The 23,516-nt window shown below is 33.8% G+C and overlaps 1 long non-coding RNA gene across 2 annotated transcripts in view; it reads left to right on the forward strand.

Moving 5' to 3' along the window:
• The first annotated feature begins 450 nt into the window (after window positions 1-450).
• LOC144294222 (uncharacterized) overlaps window positions 451-23,516 on the forward strand; it is a 197,541-nt gene continuing 174,475 nt past the window's right edge. The window contains exon 1 of one of the 2 annotated variants that reach the window (XR_013361680.1): window positions 451-721. This is a non-coding gene — a long non-coding RNA (uncharacterized LOC144294222). The remainder of the gene's footprint in view (window positions 722-23,516) is intronic. The other variant, XR_013361681.1, reaches the window with a different exon arrangement.

Here is a 23,516-nt window from a genome sequence, read left to right on the forward strand (position 1 = left end):
GCAGAGGCTTCAGGCTGAGGGAGCCTGCTGGGGACCCCATCCCAGGATCACCACCTGCGCCAAAGGCGGACACTCAACCGACTGAGCCACCCAGGTACCCGACATTATGGCTTTAAAACTTTTTTACCCCCATTCTTTTCCTTCTCTATAGAGCCAACGACAGGTATATTAGAAATCTTACATCTTTTCATACTTACTCGTCTCCATTTTGCTTTAAGAAAAAAAAAAAAAAGAAAAGAAAAAATCTGTGGTGTTTGCAGCCGCAGCGGCTCCCAGCGCCAGGCCCCGACCGCCTGTGGCTCCGAGCGCCCGCGGAAGAAGGGGTCAGGCAGGAGGGCTCGGGCCACGGCTGCGCAAGGCCCGGCCGCAGAGCCCTGAGGTCAGACCCTGAAGAGGTCGGTCACCCGCCGGCGCCGACGCAGGACGCCCTGTGGTGAGACCTGAGGAGGCCGCCCGCCGGCCCGAGCGCGCCCCGAGGTCAGACCCCGAGGAGGCCGCCCGCCGGCCCGAGCGCGCCGGCTCCTGCAGGGGTGAAGACACCTCAGCCCTACAGGCCTGGGACTGCGGCGCCCCGCGGCCTGACGCGTCAGCCAAAGTCCACGAACTTCTGGTCCGCAGATTTCCTTTCCAGCGTCCGGTGCGAGGAACTGCTCAGGACTTCAAAACCGCTCGAAGGTTTGAAGCCTCCAGGCTGCAACTGTTGGGGCTTCGCAGGACGCAGGTGAGGCCTAAGACACCAACCTTTGCGCTCTCCGGGCCAAATGTGTCACAATTATGCCAAGATATCTAGCTAGAAGGAGATTACGTGCTTAAGCATTCACTTTGATGCCAAGTATTTCAGTCTTAAAAAAATTTTTTTTGAAAATTCTGTTATTGGAAGTTTTGAACGTTAGATTCCCCCCTCCCCCATGGGATCAACAGGTCTAAGTATATGATTGCAAGTGGAAAAATAGGGGACAGAAATCAGGTTTTGGCAGTTCCATTTTCATTTGTGTGTAAATTTTTAGTATAAATGCGGAGGCATAAAGCATTAATGCAGGTCAAAATGTTTCACTGAACATTTTCGGTAGTTCAACTTCATAACACTTATAAATAAACCTGTTAAATTCTTTTGGACAATGCCAGATTTTGGATTCTTTTAAAAACAAATTTCTTATTGATGGCAACTAAATGGTATTTGTAGCATTTTTATCCTACAGTAGATTCCATCCATTCACCGTACTTTTCTGTGTTGTCCTGCATGCAAGTAGATGTTTTTAATGTTGTCTATCTTCTTTGCTGTTCTGTAAGTTTGGTATTAAGGACATTAAGCTATAAAAAGAAACCTCTGTTCATTAATTTAGCTAAATTCTATCAATTTGTAGGTGTGTCACTTACCTTTTCTTTGCCTTATCTACTAATACGTCCAAATGATTTTTAATATGAAATATTACAGATTTTTAATTCTAAAATTTTTATTCGGTTCTTTATTTAGAACTTTTTTTTCTATGCTGAAATTCCCTTCATATTTTTGATTCACTATGTTAATTGTTTTATTTTAATTTCCACCATTCCTTGGGTAAGCCTATGTGTCATCTTTTACTGTCAGGTTTTATATTCCTTTGAATATGGTTCACATTTTCTTGCCAGTTCACATCCACCAGATATTGGACATGAAATAATAGCAGAGAAGAAAATATTTTCTCTTGAAATTGTTTCACTCTTTTCTTCCAGATGGCTGGAGACAGAATTTCTTCTATTTAGTAATATAAAAAATTGAATTGGGTCAGAGCTGGGATGTGACTTTAGTTTCAGTTCTGTACTGAGTTCCTATGTCTGAGGGGTGGAATGAAGACTTCTTCCAGCAGGACTTGGGATCACAGCACCTTAAGACTACAAGATTTCCTCCAATATCCCTGCTCTGCACACACAATTAGCAAAATTTCATAGGGAAGACTTGATGGAATTCGAGAGCTTAGCCTTTTGTCAAGGACACTTTTCCTTTCTTCTATGAAGTCCTTTCTTTCTTACCCTTCTTTCACCCTGCTTCCTATGGTAAGTTTGTTTCTGTTCATTAGTGGCCTCAAGAATAAAAGGAGGTTCTGCTCTCCTCATCTAAAAGCTCAATCCATTGTGTGTAATAGGCTTTGTATTTAGCTCTTCGATTTAAAAAATCCGATTTCATAAATGACATGATATTTTCTTATCATAATGGTGGAATTTCTGGTTTTTCATAACCATCTGCATTTTAACTAGAAACAGTTGAGTTTTGTTTTTTTATTTTTTGAATGTATGTATGTGCCTGTATGTGTATGGGCAGTATGACATAGGGATGGGAAAAAAGTTGGAAACTACATGATGGATGACTTTAAAATCTTGATAAGGTTTCTAGTTCTCTAGTTCTCTGTTATTTAATAGGCAATAGAAATAATCCAGATATTTTTAGTTAAGTCTAGTGGAAATATACAATAAGATAATATGATAAGATCAGATATAGAAATAACTTAATGAAAAGTAATAAAGATGAGAAGGCTTATAAAGATAATGAATAAAAAAAATATTCACCTCATTTACTTCTTGTAGGTAAATTCTACCTTGATTTAATCTATGTCCCATGTTAATACATTTGTGCTCACTAGTTTATTTGCCCTATAGACATTTTACTTATAACTTACCATATAACTTGTTATACAGATAACTACATAGTAGTAGAAAGGAGGCTCGTAGTAGTAGAAAGGAGGCTCGTAGTAGTAGAAAGGAGGCTCATAGTAGTAGAAAGGAGGCTCAGTAGAAAGGAGACTAGGAAAGGGCAAAAAATTACTTTTGATAACTTATTTTTAATTTCAGAAATCATCTGTTAGGCATAAAAGGAATATTTTCTGAATTAGTTCCCAATTGTTAACAATTGAAGATAAATTATTTCGTGGGTAATTTGCATTTCTTGCTACTCCTGGTTCAACATTTTTAGTGATGTACCAATATATAGTGAAAGTTTAGAAGTAATTGAAAATCAGTAACTTTTTTTCAACTTCCCCAAACTCATGTCTTGTCTTTTCTTCCATTTCAGAAACCTTAATTTTCTTGTTTTACGTGACTGATGAATTTACACATGAAAAAAATGTACTCTTCAGAATAAGGTTAATATTCACCATTGACACCATTCTGAATATTTAAGTCCATGCATGAGTTTTGGAATATTTACATTTTGTACTTATCTGAAACAAGAGTTCAAAGTTATTGCTTTCTTTAAAAGCAAATCACTAGACAATATAATGGTTCAGCTCTCTGAACCTTCCATGGGATACATAGACTAGTGTGTACAATAACCATTGCCCTCACATATTTTCTATGTGATATGAGGTTAAAATGAATCCCAAGGAAAATCTATATGAATAGTTGTGAAAGTACTGTGTCTTGCTCATGGCAAAAATTAGTAATCGTATTCTTTTTCTTAAAAATAATATATACTGTGGAACTATATATTTTGAAGCAGCCAGGACTGACATTAAAGAAATACATTATTTTGTTTTCACAAAGCTAGTGGGAAATGTAAATTCAGCTATTGGCATTTTATTCATTTTGCCTACAATCTGAGGTGAAATGAAGGTTGCATGCAGAGTTCTGAGAAAAGCAAAGTTTTGGGGCAAGAGCTATGATATACAAACCACACTCATAGACTACAGCTCAATTTGTAAGTGTGTTTCTTTCAAATCAAACTTGAGTACAGACATTTTTGAACTATATAAATCCCAATATTCAGGGTTTCATTTGTCTGGTTATGATAGGCAGCCATGTTGCTCTAAAGCTCTTACACTACTTCATAGACCTTAAAAGCTTACCTTTTCATTTTTTTAAGTGAGTGTTTTTACCAGTAAAGTTTTAAATTTATGATAGACTACAGTTTACTTTTCCTTCTGTGCCTAGTATTTTTTGTGTTCTGTCTAAAAAATCTTGGCCTAACAACAAGTCTCAAAATAGTCTCTTATATTTCTTCTGGAAGCTTCATAATTACAGCTTATTGCATGTAGGTTTTTTTTCTCCACAAATTAAGTTTTACATATTGAGGTCACTAGTCATTCATTCCATACAGAAAGTCAGATTTCCTATTTCCTATTGAATTTAATTCAATCTTTCTAAAAAAATTATGTTGGTCCATATGCGTAGTTCTATTTCTGGATCCTATTCTATTTCATTTATCTATTTGCTTGTTTTATAGTCACATTATGCCTCTAATAATTTTTATTTTGAGAATTAGTTTTAAAACTAGGGAGTTGAAGTCCTCTAAATTTTACTTAAAATTTTTTTTAGTTATTCTAGGTTCTTTGCATTTTCTTGTAAATTTTAAAATAAGTTTTATAATTTCAAGGAAATACTTGATTGGATTTTAACTGGTATTGTTTTGAATAAATTTGATGATAGTTGACATTTTAATAATGTTACATCTTCCAATTTAGGTCATTCCATTCTTCAAAATCCTCTCAGTAAGTTTTTATAATTTCGATTATAGAGGTATGAATCTTTTGATTATTTTATTTTTAGGTATATTATGTTATTATTTTATTATTAGGTATATTACAGATTCTGACACTACTGCAAAAGGTATTTTTAAATTCTAAACTTCATTTTCACTTATTACCTGTACATAAAAATACGTCTGGGTTTCATATGGCTCTTGTGCCATGCGATCTTGCTGAATTTGCTTACTTTTCCCTTAGGATCTTTCTTTCTTTCTTTTCTTTCTTTCTTTCTTTCTTTCTTTCTTTCTTTCTTTCTTTCTTTCCTTTCTTTCCTTTCTTTCCTTTCTTTCCTTTTTCTTTCCTTTCTTTCCTTTCTTTCTCTCTCTCTTTCTCTCTTTCTTTCTTTCTTTTTCATGAGAGACACAGAGAGAGAGAGAGAGAGAGAGAGAGAGAGGCAGAGACACAGGCAGGGGGAGGAGCAGGCTCCATGCAGGGAGCCCGACGTGAGACTCGTCCCGGGTCTCCAGGATCACATCCTGGGCTGAAGGCGGCCTGAACGGCTGAGCCACCTGGACTGCCTGGATTTTTATCTATATAATCATATTGTCTCCATATTATACAAGTTTAAATTCTTTTCTATGCTTTTATTTTTGTTATCTTACTATATCATATCAAGATATATATTATTGGGTAGCCCAGGTAGCTCAGCGGTTTAGCACCGCCTTCAGCCCAGCGCCTGATTCTGGAGACCTGGATGCCAACCAGGCATCCCCACAGCAAGTTTAAAATAGAGACAAGCCCTGAGAATGGAACTCTTTAGGGCACTGCCAAGGAGTTCAAATGGTGAGAACTTTCTGGAGAATGGGCTTTAGGGAGATCTAAAAATGTTTTACCATCTCTACTGGATGCTGGCTTCTGTTTTTTACAGCTGCAGTAAATGGCCACTTAGTTTTCAAGACTACCTACCATGGAGCTAGGAGAAGGTGAAGGAAATAATAATCAAACCCACAAAACTTGCTATACATACTGAGATTCTGGCATTTCTCCTTGTATTGTTCCTTGGGTTTTGTAGTTGTGGTTAACTGCTGCAGTACTGCAAAAATTGATTTAGACAAATTTTTGTCAGTGTTCCCAATGGCTCTATGGAATAACAGATTTTCATAAGTCCTTACTTTGCCATTCCAGAAGTCTTACTAGGTGTTGTATTGAATTGAATACATTTTGTTTCTCTTTTGAAATAATAACATTATAGAATATATATATTACATGATGCTTGCCTCATGGAATGAGTTTGAGAAATATCCCCCCTCTCGTTAAAATTGGCATAATTTCTTTATTGGGGAGATTACCACAATTAAATCATCTGGCACTGACTTTCTTTGAAAAGGCTGTTACTGTAAATCCAGTTTCTTAATAGATATAATGCCATCCATATTTTCTAGAATAAAATTTCACAACTTGTATCTTTTAAGGAATTTGTTCATTGCATATATGTTGTCAAGTGTATTGTCATATAGTTGTTCATAATATTTTCTTCATTACTCTTTTATTTTTCTAGTGTCTATAATAATGTTATTTATGCCATTTCTCATATAGGTGATTTACGTTTCTTGGTGATTAGTATGACTAGAGGTTTTTTTTAAATCAATCTTCTAAAAGAATCAGCTTTTTGTTTCCATTTTTTCCATTTTTAAAATATGAATTATTCTCATTAGAGAGAATTATTCTTATTTATATTTTTCCTAAAGTCTGCTTCTTCTGGCTTTAATTTTTACTTCCTTCTTTGGTTTCTTAATGTATAAACTATGGTAATTGAAGTGAGAACTTTTTCAAATATATATTTTCAGCAAAAAAGGGTTTTTTTTTTTTTAAGGATTTTGTTTATTTGAGAGAGAGCACATGTGTGCACAAGCATGGGGAGGGTAGAGGCAGAGGGGGAAGCAGACTCCCCACTGAGTAGGAAACCAAACACAGGGCTTAATCCCAGGACCCAGAGATCATGACTTGAGCTGAAGTCAGATACTTAACTGATTGAGCCACTCAGACACTCCAAAAAAGTGATTTTGTTACATGAATTGCTTAATAGAATCCTATTTGACATGCTATGTTTTTATTTTCCCTCGGTACAAAATACTTCTTAATTTTCCACTGATATATTTTTTAGTCCATTGGTTAACAGAAATCTGTTATTTAGATAGTTGTAGTATTTGGGATTCCAGAAACTATTTTATTTATTTCTAATTTCCATATGGTTAAACACAAAAATGTATATAACTTGGATCACTTAAAATTCATTGTGTTTTATTATACATAATATGAGCTACCTTGGTTCTGTGTACACTTGAAAATAATTTGCATTCTCAGATAAAAAGCAATACCCATCTGTATGCTGCCTATAAGAGACTCATTTTAGACATAAAGATACCTGCAGACTGAAAGTGAAAGGAAAAACTATTTACCATGCTAATATATATTTAGAGAAATCTGGAGTGTCAATACTTACACCTGACAAATGAGGCTTTAAAACAAAGACTGTAACAAGACATGAAGACAGACACTATATCATAATAAAGGGGACAATCCAACAAGAAGATCTAACAATTGTAAATATTTATGCCAATATGATAGCACCCAAATATATAAAATAATTAATAACAAGCATAAAGGAACTCATTGGTAATACAATAATTATAGATGACTCTAGTACCTCACTTATGTCAATGGACAGATAATCTAAGCAGAAGATCAATAAGGAATCAGTGGCTTCGAATGACACACAGGACCAGATGGGTTTAACAGATATATTCATAACATTCCATCCTAAGGCAGAAGCCTACACATTCTACCCATATATGGGGTCATTCTCCAGAATAGATAGCATACTAGTCACAAATCAGGGCTCAACATGTACAAAAATATTGAGACCATATCATGCATCTTTTCTTCAAGTCAACTACAAGGAAACATTTAGAAAGACCACAAATACATAGAGGTTAAACAACATGCTCCTAAAAAATGAATGCTCAATCAGTAAATAAAAGGAGAAATTAAAAAAAAAATTACATGGAAACAAATGAAAATGAAAACACAACATTCTGAAACCTTTGTGATGCAACTAAAACAGTCCTAAGAGGGAAGTACATAGCAGTATGGGCCAACCCTAAGCAAGAAGAATATCAAATAAATGACCTAATCTTACACCTAGCAGAGCTAGAAAAAGAACAGCAAACAGCCTAAAACCAGCCAAAGGAGAGAAATAATACAGATTAAAGTAGAAATATATAATATAAAAACAAAAACAGACTAGACCAATGAAACCAGGAGCTATTTCTTTGAAAAAATTAATAAATTGGTAAACCTCCAGCCAGACGTAGAAAAAAGAAAAGAGAAAGGGCCCAAATAAATAAAATGATAAAGTCATAAATGAAAGGAGAAATAGCAAACAACACCACAGAAATAAAATTTTGTGAATACTATGAAAAAGTATATGCCAACAAATTAGACAACCTGGAAGAAATAATATTCCCAGAAACATGTAAACTATCAAAACTGAAACAGGAAGAAATAGAAAGCTTGACCGACAACCAGCAAGAAACTTGAATCAGTAATCAAAAATCACCCAAGAACTAGAAGTCCAGGGCCAAATGTCTTCACAGGTGAATTCTACTAAACATTTAAAGACTTAATACCTATTCTCAAAGTATTCTAAAAAATGGAAGTGAAGGAAAACTTCCGAATTCATTCTCTTAGGCCAATATTACCCTGATACTAAAACCAAAAACTCCATTAAATAAGAGAAGTACAGGCAAGTATCCATGATGAACATGGATGTAAAAATTCTCAATAAAATACTAGCAACCTGAATTCAACAGTATAGTAAAAGAATCATTTACCACAATCAAATGAGATTTATTCTTGGGCTGCAAGGAATATTCTCAAATATTAGCAAATCAATCAATGTGATTCACTACATTAATAAAAGAAAGGGTAAGAAGCATATAATTCAATAGTAGGAGAAAAAACGTTTGACAAAGTACAACATCCATTTATGATAAAAATCCTCAACGGAGTAGGATTAGGGGAAGCATACTTCAACATAATAAAGGCCTTATATGAAAAACCCACAACTAATATCATCCTCAGTGAGGAAAAACTGAGAGCTTTTCTTCTACAGTCATGAACAAGACAGAGATATACACCTTCACTATTGCTACTTAACATAGTACAGGAAGTGCTATCCATATGAAGAAAAAGAAATAAAAAGCATCCAAATTGACAAGGGAGAACTGTTAGTTTCACTACTTGCAGAAGGCAATGATACCTTTTGTAGAAAACCCAGGATTCCCCCAAAAATTCCTAGAACTGATAAATTCAGTAAGGTCACAGGACACAAAATTAATATACAGAAATCTGTTGCATTTCTATACACTAATAAGCAGTAGAAAGAGAAATCAAGAAATTGATCCCATTTATAACAGCAACAAAACCCATAAGATACCCAAAAATAAACCTAACCAAAGGGGTAAAAGATTTATACTTTGAAACCATAAAACACAGATGTAAAAAATTAAAGAGACACAAAGAAATGGCAAAACGTTCCATGGTCATAGATTGGAAGAACAAATATTGCTAAAATGTTTCTACTACTGAAAGCAGTGTAACACATTTAATGCAATCCCTATCAAAATACCTCCAGCATTTTTCACAGAGCTAGAACAAACAATTCTGGAACATGTATTGAACCAAAGGAGATCCCAAATAGCTGAAGCAACCTTAAAAAAGAAGAGCAAAACTGGAGGCATCAGAATTCCAGACTTCAAGTTATATTAAAAAGCTGTAGTTATCAAGACAGTATGGTACTGGCACAAAAACAGACAAATAGATCAATAAAACAGAATAAAAAACCCAGAAATGGACACACAATTAAATGGTCAGTTAATTTTCAACAAAGCAAGAAAGAATATTCAGTGGAAAAAAAACCAATGGAAAATCATCAACAAATGATGTTGGAAAAATTGGCAAATAATGCAAAATAATGAAACTGGACTACTTTTTTACACCAAAGACAAAACTACATTCAAAATGGATGAAAGACCTAAATGTGAAACAGGAAACAGGATTTTGATATGTGAGATATTCTTAAAAAACACAGGTAGTAATCTCTTTGACCTTGGCCATAGCAACTTCTTGCTAGAAGATGAGGGAAACAAAAACAAAGATGAACTATTGAGACTTCATCAAGATGAAAAGCTTCTGCAAGCAAAGGAAACAATAAAAAAATACTAAAAGGCTACCTTTGGAATGGGAGAAGGTATTTGTAAATGACAATCTGATAAAGGGTTAGTATCCGAAATACTCAGATTTTTTAAACTCAATACTCCAAAAAACAAATGATCCAATTAAGAAATGGGCAGACATACAGATAGCCAACAGACACATGAAAAGGTGGTCAACATTTACTCATCCTCAGGTAAATACAAATCTACAATGAGATGCTACCTCACGTCAGAATGGCTAAAATTAACAATACAGGAAACAACAGGTGTGGCGAAGATGCAGGAACTGTCTTGCACTGTTGGTGGCAATGCAAACTGGGCAGCCATTCTGGAAAACAGTGTGGGGCTCCTGAAAAGTTAAGAATAGAACTACTTTGTGATTCAGCAATTGCACTACTAGATATTTACCCAAAGGATACAAGAAAAGACTGATTCAGAGCGATACATGCATCTTGATGTTTATAGCAGCATTACCAACAATAGTCAAGGTACGGAAAGAGCTGAAATGTCCATCAACTGATGAGTGGATAAAGAAGATGTAGTGTATGTGTGTGTAAATATGTAATATTAACTATCTTGCCACCATGTAGATGGAGTTAGAGAATATTATGCTAAGCCAAATAAATCAGAAAAAGGCAGATACCATATGATTTCACTCATATTTTGAATTTATGAAACAAAACAAATGACTGTGGGGTAAAAAAATAGAGGGAAACCAAGAAAGAGACTCTTAACTATAGAGAACTATAGAGAACAAACTGATGGCTACCAGAGGGGAAGCAGCTGGGGCAATAGGTTAAATAGGTGATGAGGATGAAGGTGTACACTTATTGGATGAGCACCAAGTGTTGTATGGAAGTGTTGAATCTGAATTGTATGCTTGGAACTAACATTATATTGTATGTTACCTAACTTGAATTTAAATAAAAACTAAAAATAAAATTTGTTTTCTGTTGTTTTTCAATGGATTATTCTCTAAACATAAATTAGATTAAATTGGTTCAAAATCTTGGTCAGATTTTCTATATACTGATTGTTTTCTATTTACTTATACTATCAAATATTGAGAGAAAGGTAGTGAATATCTAATTATAAATGCAGGTTTATCTTTTCTTTGAAGTTGTTTCTAATTGATAGAATAGTTCATTGAGTATTATTAGTTATGGAATAATTGACCAGAAAGTACAGAGTTCCCATATACAGCCTTGCTGGCTCAACCCCTAACCCCAGTAAGCCCCATTATTATCTTGCATTGATATATTATTTATCACAATTGATGGAGCAATATTGATATATTATAATTAATTAAAGTGCTTAGTTTATGTTGTGGTTCACTCTGTCTTTGTACAGGTCTATAAATTTTGCCAAATGTATAATCTCAAATCCATCATTACACAATCTTACAAACTAATTTCACTGACTTGAAAACTTCTGTAATCTTCCCATCCATCCCTCCTTTTCCCCTCCTCACTACCCCTCCCCCCTGCCCTACTCTTGGAAAACATGGATTTTTTACTATTTCTCTAATATGGCCTTTTCCAAAATGTCATAAATTTGGAGTCATGTAATACGTAGCTTTCTCAGATTGTCTTTTTTGACTTAGTAGTATGCATTTAAGTTTCCTTCATATCTTTCTGTGACTAATAGGTCACTGCTTTTTATTGCTGAATTAATACTTGTTTGCAAGTACTGCAGTTTATTTATTCACATGTTGAAGGATATCTTGATCACTTTCAAATTAGGCAATTTGGATAAGTCTTCTAAAAATTTATGTGTGCTTCTGAGGACATGTTTTCAGCTTCTTTGAGTAAGTACCAAAGAGCTCAATTGCTGCATTGTACGGTAAGATTATTTAGCTTTGTAAGAAATTGCCACATTCTTCCAAAGTGGTTATACCGTTTTGCATTCCCACCAGCAATGAATGAAATTTCCAGTGTGTTGTCAGTGTTTTGGATTTTACCCATTTTCCTAGATTTGTAGTGGTATCTTACTAAGTTTTAATTTTAAATTCCCTAGTTTTATTTGATGTTGAACATGTTTTCCTTTGCTTGTTTTCCACTGTGTATCTTCATTATTAAGGTATCTGACAAAACTTTTGCCCCCTTTTAATTGTTTGTTTTTCTATTAAGTTTTACAAGTTTTGCATATTTCTTCTACATGTATTTTATCAGATGTGTTTTGCAAATATTTTCTCTCAGACTTTTATAGTTTTATGGTCTATTGGTTTTTGCTTTTATTTTGAAACTGTTAGTAGGTACATTAACATTTATGATTATTATATTCTTTTGATGAATTAACCCTTTATTATTATGAAATTATTTTCCATCTGATAATATTATTTCCTTTAAAATCCCTTTTAACTCCTCTAAGAAATTTGCTGATGTTGATATGTATAGTCTTATATCATCCATTTTTATTGTCATAAATATTCTATTACATGAGTACACCATTACTACTTTAGTAATTATAGGTAATTATGTAATATATGTTTTTACGTTATAAACTATGGTGGTATAAATAAATTCTTGTCTCGAGACAAGAATCTATGTGGTGTTTCTCTATAAGTGAATTTGTTGAATGTAGGATAGGCATCTCTTCAAATTATTTGCTCTTCAAAGTATTTGCACTAATTTGATTTCTGTCATTATGCATTAAAGTTAGTTTCACATTCTTATCAATACAATGTAATGCCAGATTTTAAATTTATTCGAATTAGCTGAGATAACATTAATGTTTCATTTTTAATTTTAAAATATTAGACCAGTTAACATTTTAAAAATAAATATATTTTATTTATTTATTTATTTATTTATTTATTTATTTATTTATTTATTTATTGAGGGGCACCTGAGTGCTACAGTGCAGAGTCTGCTTGAGATTCTCGCTCCTTCTTCTGCTGCCCCTCCTTCTGATGCTCTCTCTCTTTCTCAAATAAATAAATCTTAAAATAAATATATGTATTGATCACTAATAAATATATTTATTAATCATTTTTTAGTCTATAATTTTTCTGTTTATATCCTTTGCCTATTTTTTTCTTTGCCATTTTTGTAATGATATTTAAGATTTCCTGATTTTTTTGATAGTATTCTTTTTTGTATATATGTACTTCAAGTATCATTCTATGTTTTTGGCTTGTATTTCCTGTTTTCTTAATTAAATCTACAGATGACAATTTTTTTAATGCAACTGATTTAATCAGTCTTTTCTCTTATTTCTTGTTTAAGAACTCCTTTCCCGTCTTGAAGTCTAATATATTTTTAAGCAGTAAACAGAGCACAATAAGACACACATTCACACCTTTTCCTTATCCCTTGATAGACAATAATTAATGCGTGTTGGGCTTGGATGTAATCACTAGGCTCAACACACTGCTTTCATTGATTTTCCAATAAAGCTTAAATCTATGAAGAAGAAACTTCTTTCTTTTTCTTCCAGTGGTTAATTTAATTTTCTCCCCTACTGAACCAAATTATTTATTTGCTAGCATAGTCTTTATTTATCATATTTTCATGTATCCTATCTATTGCCAATGCAATCATAGCTCATAACAATTAAAGCTATTTCTTAGTATTTCTAGTTATTTCTGCTTTTGCTTAGTAACAACTTTTTTAAAATTTCAAAAATAATGTGTTCTTCTTTTCTAGTAAACCTCTCCTTATAATATAATGTCATTCCTAAGAGAGAAGCCTGAAAATTGTGACAAATTCATCTCTTTTTTTTAATTTATTTTTTATTGGTGTTCAATTTGCCAACATATAGAATAACACCCAGTGCTTCCCATCAAGTGCCCCCCTCAGTGCCCTTCACCCAGTCGCCCCCACCCCCTGCCCACCTCCCTTTCTACCACCTCTTGTTCATTTCCCAGAGTTAGGAGTCTCTCATGTTCTGTCTCCCTTTCTCATATTGTGACAAATTCATCTTAACTTTTAATACACACCTATATGTACACTTTTAAGTCAATATTAAATATTTCAGAATGTTTTATAACTTAAAATGTAAATGTGCATTTGTTATTTGTCTCTATGACTAGAATATAAACCTAGATTTCTGAAATTCCACTACAAAAATAGTTTTTTATTGTTTGTTATATTATTTTCAACTATTGGCTACTTTATTAACATTTACTCTTTTATTTTGTTGTCTGCATGAGTTCTTTGTTGATTAATCTTCATTACACTGCCTTTCTGAGATGGTGTTCAGGTCTTGACCTAGGGAAAAAAAGAAAAAAAAAAACTACCTTAATGCATTTAGGTATACTTCTACAGAAAATATAAGTAAATAAAAATTCCCTTCCACATTAAGTAAAAACTTAGCCTGTAAGAGAGGGGATTCTTGAAAAATTACACAAAAGTACAAATCCACATCCTCTTAATTTCTTTTATATTTAATTTTTAAGGTCATGCAGTTTATCATTGATCAAAATAGGAATTTCTTTCCTAATACAAATGCAGCTCAGTAAGACTCCTAATGGGATATCAGTGTAATTCTAGAAGATGTTAATGTTCATTCTTCCAATGTAAATGATTAGTACCTATTGGACATAATTCTGTTCATTTGGGGCCCATCTCTTTGTGATTTGTATTATATATGACTGCATGTACAGGATTCAATTATTGTAAGGCTAAAAGATATTATGTTCTTTGAAGGTACTACGTAAGATTTAAAACATCTTCCAGATGGTTTTATTATTCATCATAGCATAGAAATACTTGAATCTTATGACCTCTACCACTACTGTTGTATACCCTACTGTAGACTCAGGATTATATAGACAAAAACAAAAGTATCATGTAAGATTATTTTGTAGCCTTAAAAGACACTGATGATAAATCTGGGCATTGTTTTTAAGAGGAGAGAACAAAGAAATATGATTATTTTTCTGCCCTCTGCTCCTTTATTTATCATTCACTCAACATTTATCGAACAGCATAGGTTAAAGTTCAAAATAAATGTTGATATTAATGAGAGAAATTAGTATCCATTTGGAATAAGTCATATTGGATCAACCAAATAAATGTCATTGCTGACAATGTTAATTGGTGATTAAAAGGGTAGAACAAAATGCGTTAACACAATTTACTTTGCATCATCACCTATGCTATTGTTAACTATAAAGATTAAGAAAAGAGGGGATTTTATTATTCTTGGATTATTGGCTAAATCAGCCAATGGTGAATGACATGCCATTAATGAGACAGAAAATTCTGTAAATGTAACAAAATCGGGTCATTGAATCCAATTCTAAAAAATGTGCATGTGTATAAATAAGACACTAAAAATATGAGCCTTATGTTTAAGGGAAGAGATTTTGAGGTGGATTTTGATATTATACGGGCCATTTACATATGCATAATAATTAAAGACACATTAAATTACTTAAAAGGGACTAGAACTAGAGAGAAAGAGACTTGAAAGTACTCCAGCATTTTAATGTCAGAAGATGAAGACCCAGCAAAAGAGGCTGAGCAAGTACTTACAGTGCAATCATAAGAGCCAGCACAGAAGAATATTACCAAAAGGAGAAATTATTCTGAGGTTAATTAAACTGAGAACTGAGCAGTGATAATGGATTTTCAAAATAGTACATTTTAGAAGACATTGACAGGTGCAGTTTAATGGAATAGTACAGATATAAGCCAGACTTCTATAGACTGAAGACTTAATAGGGGTGGAGATAACAAATGAAGACAATTCTTTTTTTTAAAAAAGGGGAAGAAAAAAAAAGGGGGGGTAAGAGAGAACTAGAAATGGGTATTTTTTTAAGATGGAAAAAACTAGCACATTTGTTTGCACATTTGTTTGTTGATATGAAAACATGAAGAGGGGTTGATACAAGCCAATGAAAAACCTAGTATATAAAAATTATTTAAGCATAAATAATTAAGCATATAGAAAGGTAGACATAACATGACCACGTAGATAGATCAATGCTCTTAAGAGCAATTAAATTCATAGGTGCATAACTATTTCCTCATCTCTACAAGTACTTAACTATTCTATTAAAGATGCACCTAGAACTATGTTTGCTAGAATTCACTGTGAATTTTGTTCATCATTACTTTCTTTTAGGAGATGAGAAATTAGAGCACTATTGATTAGTTTGTGAGTTACAAATATTATAATAAAGGAGAAGAAATACTTTTATGTTTGTCAGGAAGACTAGACTACAAGGGTATTTCATTACCTCATTTTGGTTAAGATTTGATCTTCTTTCAAGTTTGGGGATTTCTATGTTTTAAATGGTAGTTTTCCCCCATAGTTAAGTCTTAAACATTACTATGTCAGTGATGATTATATTCCACTTCTGATGCACTAATCTAGGCAAAAATACAGCATTGTACATGACTCAATTCAAAAGCATTAAGAAGACATAGCCTCTGTTATATGTTGTGACTGTTGTAATTAGTGAAATCCTTCCCTTATGTAAAACACGCTGACATTCAAAATGATCCCTTTGACTTTTCCCTGGTATAACAAGCACAAAGATGGTTAAAAACCACTAGACAGGGGATCCTTGGGTGGCTCAGTGGTTTAGCGCCTGCCTTTGGCCCAGGGCATGATCCTGGAGTCCTGGGATCTAATCCCACATTGGGCTCCCTGTGTGGAGCCTGCTTCTCCCTCTGCCCGTGTCTCTGCCCCTCTCTCTCTGTCTTTTATGAATAAATAAATAAAATCTTTAAAAAAAACACTAGACACTTATGATCAATGAGTGTCCTAACAAAGCTTTTGTTAACAGATATATTCCAAAAGAGAATGCTTTCTGCATATCCCATGAATACACATATCCTGCCAAGAGTGGGATGATTGGGTGATGTTACCCTTAGTGCTACTTCTTTCTTGTCCAATACTTTCACTTAATTCTCTAGTTGTTTATGTTGTACTGAGTTCAGTTGGACTATCTAAGTAATTTAGGGGAAACTGGGACATGCCATACTTTTCATGCCAATAATTCCTCTGATTTAAGAAAGCCATATAAAACATTCAGTACTCAATGAAGTTTAGGTAATACACATTGCAAAGAGAATTGAAGAGATCTGAGTATAATATAGATAACTGAGGCTAACATAATATAAAGATAAGTTTAAAAACTTAGATGAAATTAGTAAACTAAGCATTCTATTATTGGCTTCACTTTACCAGAATGACTTGATCTTAGAAATATTTGAAGTTACCAAATTTGTAATATGTAGTGGATCAGTAAGAACACATTTGGCATTCTATATATGAGAAGTTTGTATTTCATTAAAATTAGGCTTTATTATAAATCATTAGCTTTAATAAATTATTGCTTCAATAATAATTTTGACATGGTTCCTGACAAAAAAAGTGCTTAGTAAAGTTTGAAATTAAACTCTTTGAAGTTATGAAAAATAGTTCTTTGTAAATAAACACAGAGGAATAATAAGGAAAAATACATTTCCCTTTTGGAATATTAACAAAGACATTGGAGGTAACAGGGGGTATTTTATCATTGTCATCAAGTAAGAAAAGGATTAATTGCTGTCATGTTCTCTCTATCCTACCTTGTGGGGTACAAATTACATTTTTCTAACCTCAGAACCTTAATCAAAAACAACAAGATTTGAGCTGGTATTAATCTGCAGCTGCCAGTGGCAGCCTTTCCATAGCAAAAGAGTGCAAGGTCAGCAATGTGAATTTCTGCAAAGAAGAGAACATACTTATCAGGAGAGTACACCTGGTAAAGCAAAAATGCAAGGACAGTGTGCAAATCAAGACTGCACTCAAAGAAAAGGCACAGTGAAAGCCATTGCTTTTTGCCTCTTGATTAAGAGTGAATCATAAAAGCCATATATTAAACACACATACACAGAGACCTCTGGGTCTATATTTATCCAGAAAAGTTATTTGAAACTTACTTGAAGTTCTATTAAACCTAAAAATAGAATAAAAATAGTACTATGAGCACTGGAATGTTCAAATAGTTTTAAGTTACTGAGAAGTGAATGACAATATAATGATTTATTAGATGAAACTGTGTTTAATGTTTAGCTAATGTGCATTACCTCTTTTAATCCTCATGAATCCCTTCTCCTCAGAAGCTTTTTTTTTTTTTTATTCAACCTATTCTTTCTCTTGATTTTTCAGTTTTAACAAACCTTCACCATTTTCCTGAATATGGAGTCTATAAAGCTCCATCCTCCTGCATTCATTAACTGGAATCCACATATATATTTTTTCTCTGCTTATTGCATGTCTGGGTTCTAAAGTCATGCTGAGACTGTTGGACAGAACAATAAGTCTCAGGATCACAGTAATCACATGGAGCCATGCCCTCTGGTGTTGCCATCTATTTTAGGTTCAATTTTAAGTACCATTTAGTTTCTTCCTTTTTTTCTCAAACATGTAGAAATCTGAACGTAATCATAATCATTTTTTAAAAATTTCTACACATGTAAAAATTATATTTCTTCTTTGATAAACCATAGGATTTTTTCCCTCTCATGAACTCATGTAGTTCTTCAACAACATACTTTGTAATAACAAATAGTCTGTACATACTTTTTTCGTATACTATTTGAGACCAAATTTTGCTCTATTTCTTAATAAAATAGTATCAGATAATCACTCTCTAGTAAAATTTTTCTATGCAAAATTAGCCCTTCATGGTTCAATTATACTAGTCTTGAGATTTCCAAATGTATTTAAGAAATATTCTCAGAAGATAATTTTCTCTAACAATTACAATGAACATACTTCCTACAAAGTAATACTGAATTTTAACTCTTCTTTGTGCATTATCATTGATATTCTTCGTGATAGAGATTTCAATCACTCTATATAAACCTCATTTTAAATAACTTAATTATCAATTTTGGGAATTTTTTTTAAAGATTTTATTTATTTATTCATGAGAGACACACACAGAGAGAGAGAGAGAGGCAGAGACACAGGCAGAGGGAGAAGCAGGCTCCATGCAGGGAGCCTGAGGTGGGATTTGATCCCTGATGTGGGACTCCAGGATCACGCCCCGGGCTGAAGGCAGGCGCCAAACCGCTGAGCCACCCAGGGATCCCAATTTAGGGAATTCTTAAAAAAAATAATGGCTTTCTAGTTAATCATAATATATTTATGTCATTTGTAAATTTTTAGAGGAACTGCAAACTTGATTTATTAGATTGAGAAGGCCAAACAGTTAAATTTAATATTTTCCTAAATCAGTTAGTTATGAAATGTGAAAACTGTATTTACTTCACTTATACTATAAATATACTAGTTTTTATTTTCCAAATACTATCACTTTTTAAACCCTGCTTCAATTTCCTAAATAATTAACATTTTCTGTAAGATTTCCCCAGTTGTATGTGGTAACTACCAGCATTTAGTTAGATTTTATTATAAATAATTATATGCCACTTTTAAAATTTTACTTGCTATAGGATAGAAACATAATCATTTATTCCTCTTTAACATAATTGAGTTATCATAGATGCTTTAAAAAAATAAAAGTTTTGCTTCTTAATCACTTATCTTGGTATACATATATTAACTCATATCCATAATATTTGGTTGATTATTTAAAAATGTCCATGGGTAATAACTTTGGAAATAAATCTGTAAGTGTGATACAATAAATAAACTATTTTTAGAACTTCTTAAATATGGGTGTAATATATTCAGAATTTTGTTATTTTCATCTTTTTAATCATCCACTGCCCATTCAACAATCGTCATTTTGTTTAGAAATGGATATTATTATCTTTTTAAAGATTTATTGCAAAGAGAGAAAGTAAACACAAGTAGGTGCAGCAGAAGGAGAGGGAGGGAGAATCTTAAGCAGACTCCACGCTGAGCGTGGAGCCTGCCTGGGGCTTGGTCTCATGACCCTGAGATCACAACCCAAGCTGAAACCAAGAGTGGATCACTCAATTGACTATACCACATAGATGCCTTAGAAGCAAGTATTATAATTTCATTAATGAAAAATAAGAGTAAGAAAAGATAAGCAGATAACTTCAAACATAATTTCCTGAATAGTATCTAATTTGTTTGCCTGCCTCTGTAAGCAGGGAATATGAAATCATATTCCTGCTATAGTTAGGAAAATCTTATATAATTTAATACCCATGTAAATTATGCCAAATGCTATACTAAATCATGTAGTTATATATTAATAATATATATTTCTGTAAAATAAAATAATAGAGATAAGAAGAATATAATATACATTAAAATCTCTAAAGTGCAAACCATAGGTTTGTAATTAAATATACCAGTTCAAAAATTAGATATTTATTAAAATAGTAGTCATTTGTTTAATATCTATAAAAACACAATTTAAAAATGGGCAAACGACTTGAATAGACATTTGTCCAAAGAAGATAAACATGTTTCCATCAACCACATGAAAAGATGCTTGACATCATTAATCATTAAATAAATGCAAATCAAAGCCATGAGATACCACTTCACTTATACTAGAAGGGCAGTAATGAAAAAAAAAATGGAATAAAGTGTTAGCAAGAATGTGGTGAAATTAAAATCCATGGACATTGCTAATGAGAATGTAGAAAGATTCATCTTCTGTGGAGAAGAGTTTACCAAATCCTCAAAAATTAACCATAGAATTATCATATTAGCTAGCAATTCTAATCCCAGGTATATATCCCAAAGTTATTAAAAATAGAGATTCAGATACTTGTACACCAGTGGTCATAGTACATTACTCACAATAGCCAAATGGTAGAAATAACTTAAATGTTCATTAGCAAATTCGACCCACACATGTTACTGTTCAGATGTACCTTTAAAACAAAATGCAAACAGAAATAAGCTAGATATAAAAGGTCTTATTTTGTGTGATTTCATTTATATGAAATTTACCCAATAGGAAAATCTGTAGATATAGGAAGCAAATAGGTGGTTGTCTGGGCCTGGCCGGAAGGAAATGGGTAATAACTGCTTACTGGATAATTTGAATGGACTTTTGAAGTGATGAAATATTTTGGAACTCCATGGGATCATGGTTGTATAACATAATAAATATGCTAAGCACCACTGAATTGTTTATTTAAAATTGTTAATTTTAGTTATGAAAATTCTATCTCAATCAAAATATAATGATAGTTAAGTGATATGATGTATACATAACAAAAATTAAGTAAGGTAGTTAGTTATTTGACAAAATAAAGTCATGCTAAGGTCCATTCAGTATCTGTGTTTGTTTTTTTGTTTTATTTTATTATTTTTTTTAAATTAAGTTTTTTTTTTTAAGATTTTACTTATTTATTCATGAGAGACACAGATAGAGAGAGTCAGAGACACAGACAGAGGAGAAGCAGGCTCCATGCGGGGAGCCCGATGTGGGACTCGATCCCGGGTCTCCAGAATCGCGCCCTGGGCCAAAGGCAGGCGCCAAACCGCTGCGCCACCCAGGGATCCCTCATAGTTATTTTCATATCATCAATATAAAACCAAAAATTTGATGTTCCCATAAATTCAAAGATAAAGATGAGCGCACAGAGATAGCTTTAAAATAAAGAAAGCAAGCTACAACATAGACTTTCTCAAAGGTCTACAAACTCCTCCTGAGCCCTTAAGACATAAATGCCAATAGCCTTTCCAACCAGTAAGCCTCCAAATTAATTCTTGGTAGAAATTCCCTTTAACAAATGTTCCTGGAGTAGAAGATAACAACTTTCCAGTGCGATAGGATCAGATTTCCTGCTAATCATTTCTTAGCCTTGGTTGAGCCCAGCCTGCCTGGTAGCACAATCCCCTAAGCAAGCCACCCTCACAGCACCCTTCACAGACAGCTAATGCATAGTATTGAAGTTGGACTTGTACAGCAGAGCAGAACCTGCTCTTACCTTTTCCCCTTCCTTCAAGAAAACAATAGAGCATTATAGCACTCATTGTTGAAGTAGAATAATCTTGAGGTTGACTCTAGGCTGTAGATTGAGCTCCAATCCTAGCCCTAGCCTTCACACTGACTATTTTTGCATGGTAACTAAAATAATATTACAGATAATATCTGAAGTCTTCTGTGCTTTGTACCATAGTATCATGAGAAAGTCAAGACAGTTTGTGATTCCAGTAATATCAAGTGAAAGATTATTGTGGAGATTCATTCATCTAATGGTTCGTTTGTGGAGTACCAGTCAGGATTCCTTGATCCTTCTAAGAAATATTACCTCTATGAAGATAAACTGAATTTTCATTTTTAGAGTACCATCCTCTTCAGTTAATATTTTTCTCTTTGATTTATCAGATGTATCAAAAATTTATCAGATTTTTGTAAGGCTTCAAAAATGAAATTCTCATATTGCTATATGGAGGAAACTTGTGCTTAAACTAATTAATGTAAATAAGTTTAATATATCATTGTTGTTTAAGACAGCTGAAGAGTAGCAGTGCAGAAATACACTCTATACTTGGAAGTGTTAGGCACTTAGGCATGAGCAAGGAGGGATAAATCAAGCAAGTGCTGACCACACCTTCAGAGTCATTCCTAAGGGCTAACCGAAAGGAAAGGCTGAGCCACAGAGCTGGTTCAAAAGCCACAGGGAGATTTCTAAGAGCTGAGCATGTGCAGAAAAGGTGCACCTTGCCCTCAGGTTACCTTAAAGTCACAATAAAACACATTAGAAGTCCATTAAAAAAAAAAAAAAAGAAGTCCATAAATAGGGCAGCCCTGATGGCCCAGCAGTTTGGCACCGCCTTCAGCGCGGGGTATGATCCTGGAGACCCGGGATGGAGTCCCACATCGGGCTCCCTGCATGGAGCCTGCTTCTCCCTCTGTCTGGGTCTCTGCTGCTCTCTCTGTGTGTCTGTCATGAATAAACAAATAAAATCTTTAAAAAAAAAAAGTCCATAAATATGCAATACATAAATAAATACAATTCTTTTTTTTTTTTTTTTTTTTTTTTTTTTTTTTTTTTTTTTTTTTTATTGGTGTTCAATTTACTAACATACAGAATAACACCCAGTGCCCGTCACCCATTCACTCCCACCCCCCGCCCTCCTCCCCTTCTACCACCCCTAGTTCGTTTCCCAGAGTTAGCAGTCTTTATGTTCTGTCTCCCTTTCTGATATTTCCCACACATTTCTTCTCCCTTCCCTTATTTTCCCTTTCACTATTATTTATATTCCCCAAATGAATGAGAACATATAATGTTTGTCCTTCTCCGACTGACTTACTTCACTCAGCATAATACCCTCCAGTTCCATCCACGTTGAAGCAAATGGTGGGTATTTGTCATTTCTAATAGCTGAGTAATATTCCATTGTATACATAAACCACATCTTCTTTATCCATTCATCTTTCGTTGGACACCGAGGCTCCTTCCACAGTTTGGCTATCGTGGCCATTGCTGCTAGAAACATCGGGGTGCAGGTGTCCCAGCGTTTCATTGCATTTGTATCTTTGGGGTAAATCCCCAACAGTGCAATTGCTGGGTCGTAGGGCAGGTATATTTTTAACTGTTTGAGGAACCTCCACACAGTTTTCCACAGTGGCTGCACCAGTTCACATTCCCACCAACAGTGTAAGAGGGTTCCCTTTTCTCCACATCCTCTCCAACATTTGTTGTTTCCTGCCTTGTTAATTTTTCCCATTCTCACTGGTGTGAGGTGGTATCTCATTGTGGTTTGGATTTGTATTTCCCTGATGGCAAGTGATGCAGAGCATTTTCTCATGTGCATGTTGGCCATGTCTATGTCTTCTTCTGTGAGATTTCTGTTCATGTCTTTTGCCCATTTCATGATTGGATTGTTTGTTTCTTTGGTGTTGAGTTTAATAAGTTCTTTATAGATCTTGGAAACTAGCCCTTTATCTGATATG

The sequence above is a fragment of the Canis aureus genome, chromosome 2 (genome assembly GCF_053574225.1).
Source record: "Canis aureus isolate CA01 chromosome 2, VMU_Caureus_v.1.0, whole genome shotgun sequence".
Classification (NCBI taxonomy): domain Eukaryota; kingdom Metazoa; phylum Chordata; class Mammalia; order Carnivora; family Canidae; genus Canis; species Canis aureus.